The 3,338-nt window shown below is 44.8% G+C and overlaps 1 pseudogene; it reads right to left on the bottom strand.

Moving 5' to 3' along the window:
* Positions 1-384: 384 nt before the first annotated feature.
* LOC117714159 (putative RNA polymerase II subunit B1 CTD phosphatase Rpap2) lies at positions 385-3,028 on the bottom strand (annotated as a pseudogene).
* Between the last annotated feature and the right edge of the window lie 310 nt (positions 3,029-3,338).

Here is a 3,338-nt window from a genome sequence, read left to right as displayed (position 1 = left end):
TATATACATACACACACATATATACACATATACACACACATATATATATATATACACATATATACATACACACACACACATATATATATGCCACTTCTTTTTTTTTTCACCGAAGATCACATTTATTGACCTAACTCTGCTGTTATTTGTATGATAGAGTTTACAATAGGTCACAATTACCATTTTCTTATGTTTTGGCTGTGTTGGCTGTAATCAACCAAAAAGAATAAAGGTAATTGTGTTTTCTTCAATATTCATTCTAATTTCAATTTAATTAATTTAATTAATTTGATGTAAGAGCTACCTTCTTGCTAGGGTAGTGGCTTCTCTGTGTCTGAGGAAGTTCTGCATGTAGTCATCAGCCACTCATAGACCCTCACTGGCTACAACTCCAGCTATGGTGAGGAACATTCATCTTCTGTTCTGTCTTCCAAAGTTATATCATTCTTGTCAGCAGCTGGTTCTAAATATAACGGTTAAAATTTCAAGATCTTCACATTTTAAATGCAATTCTGTCAGCAGGGTGGCTATAGACAGTGTAAATGCCACGTTTTTTGGAGAATGCTTCTGAATGCCAAGAATCAGTGTCAATAGTGACAGCAAGACCACAGAGATTAAAGTTCATTCCACAGGTTTGTGTATAATGTTTCTATGTGATAATCTGAAAGTCTGAACGAGGTTTTTAAGTTCAGTATAAATGTCTCCTATTGTAATCGGAAGAGGACCCAAAAGTCCAGGCAATACTTTGCTCAACTTTTCAAGAGCAATTCGTCTTCTAACCTGGTTCTGGGAACTTGAATCAATCAGTGGGAAGCTGAGATCCCACTGAAACACATTCTCTTTTGAATCCTGGTAGTGTCTTCATTTCCATCGCAGCTCCCTCTGTAGAACTCCCTGATCCTCAGGTGCAGCATCTCCGATTCTTTTTTCAAGCTCTCATAACTTGTGTCGTGAGCACTTATTCCCCAGACTGCCAGTTGGTTCTGACAGGAGGTGCCCTTGGGGTAGACAATAATGCAACGAGCAGCCGTCAGACTGGTTTTCTAATGTTTAATTCCACATTCGGGGTCACATACAAGTCTTGCGGTTGAGGAGCGGACCTCCTCTTCCACTGTCACACACAGACAAAAGAATGTAACTGCTGTGGCTAATATTCCTAACATGTCATTACACAACCTGACTGGCGTGTCTCAGGCTCGGGCTCCGACGTCTTGGGATCACCTCTTTGCACTCAGCAAGTCTTGCTCCGCTGGCGTGGGCCAGTTCTCTGGGCCCACGGATGATCAGTTAGTGGTTTGTGTCTAGTTCGTTCACTCATCGGGCTGAGTGGAGTCCAGACCGGTGTGGAGTTCACAGGCAGGTCATTTTGGACTGACTTTCCTTCTCTGGTCAGGGTTCTTATGCTCTATCCTACTCTTATCCATCTTTAACACTTTACTGCAAACGTCACACTTCTTAATCTATGTGCATGGCTCATCAGCTGGTTCTCTCTCTGGCTTTCGGCTGTTTTTTTCTCTCCTAGCCTGGTTGTCAGCTGTCTCTACAGCTGCCGCCTTACATGTTCACTACATTTGGCAAAGGCTTAATGGCCGTGTCCAAGCCTCCAAAGGGCAGTGTCTCATCCAGGGTGTTCTGCGTTCGACTCAGGGCAGGACCACAACTACCTGGGTCACAACTTATATCATCTTCATCAAGTTCTTCATGAGGATCAGAGGCTGAAGAGGGTTTTCAGGCACACAGAATCGTGGTCCTGGCCATATAAATACTTCAGTGTTTCTTCTGTCTTCCATTCAGTCAGGGTGTCCGTTAGAACTTGGAGTAAGTTTGTCTTCGAAACCTCAGGATTCACCTGCACCAAACCAGAGGCTGACCTGGGTTAGACTTGGCGAGTTTGCTCCTGAAGTGCTCAGCACTCTTCTTGCTTATGCCCACAAGAGTAACTTGTGATACACTGTGTTTTATCTTCAGAAACTGTTGAAGTGTTAATGTGCCACACAAGGGGTCAGGTGAAGAAATGTGAGTATTTTCTTTTTTTAAAGGAAGTTTATGAGTTGTCGCCTCCTGAACCGACCAGCAGACAGAAAACAACAGACACAGGATCTTCTTTCCAACATGGTTTATTCAGGAACCTTGAAGTACCACAAAAAGCCCCTGAGCTCTAGCTCCCAGCCCTTAAATCTCTGTGTCCTCACCAATCAGAACCTGCCACACGGTCATTCCCGATTGTTGCTGAGCACATACGTCACATGGCCCGATCTTACTTAAAGATGAACAAGCAGAATGCATGCGCAGTAAAGCCTAGCCTACGTGCCACCTAGGCTTCCTGAAATGGTGAGCCAACATGCCAGGGGCGTCTGGCACCCAGCCAGGCGCCATCTTGAATTCCGCTCCCCACAATGAGTGGCCACTTTCTCCTGGCTATCTAATCTGCAATTAGCCAACTTCTCAGTACCGTCGCACACAGTCTGTTTTCCCTGCTTGGCATTCACTTTCTGAGCATTTCCATTATGCTGACTTTTGCGTGTGGCTGGGGTCTTGTATCCACTGCCTTTGGTCTGTTTCCTGATAGAAAAGAAACAAAGCCTTGCTCCTCCTCATCACTGGCGCGCTCGCTCCAAGTGCTGGAAGAAGCAGGTTCACACTGCGCATCAGCATCTGCTGCTGTAATGGTGTCTTTGAAGAACTGTACAACTTCTCCAGAAGAGCCACCTTGTCCTTTCTTCAGCAGCTGAAAATCAGGAGGTCTCTCTTCTTCTCTAACCCGTACTGGAGTTTTGGGAATCTGTGTTTCAAAAAATTTAGATGCTCTGTAACAAAAATTGCTGCAGAAAGACTTTCAGTAATATCATAGACTTTATTGGTTTTAGTAGAAATTCTATATTTCTGTTTCGGTATAACCCCTAGCTTCTTCTGACATAAAGGATAGCCACAGAGTTTGATGATGGACCTCTCATCCACAACATCGCTGTAGTGAGCCGGTGTGATGAACATCCCACACTCCTTCAGGAATTCTGGGATGTGCTCCTCTAAGCTGCTCTACAATGGATGCGCACAACTTTCCTTTCAAACTCCACCTTCCTCCGCACAGCGGCTTCCAGTTCCGCCTGCCTTTTAGAGGCACCTCCTCATTTCAAGGCACTGGTCTGTTTACTACCGGTAGTGTCTCGGTGGGTGCTGGAAGCCCGGGCACTTGGGCCCAGAGTAAGGGACAGCGGAGTTGGTTATGGAAATGCCATCAAAAGCAAGAGGCTGGACAGGGCAGCAGCCACAAGGTTCTCTATATGCCACTACTACTACTTCTTTCTTCTTTCTTCTTCTTCTTCTTCTTCTTCTTCTTC

This window comes from Arvicanthis niloticus, chromosome 8, assembly GCF_011762505.2.
Source record: "Arvicanthis niloticus isolate mArvNil1 chromosome 8, mArvNil1.pat.X, whole genome shotgun sequence".
Taxonomy (NCBI): Eukaryota; Metazoa; Chordata; class Mammalia; order Rodentia; family Muridae; genus Arvicanthis; species Arvicanthis niloticus.
Note: the sequence above shows the minus strand (reverse complement) of the source record. Positions and strands in the feature narration are given on the sequence as shown.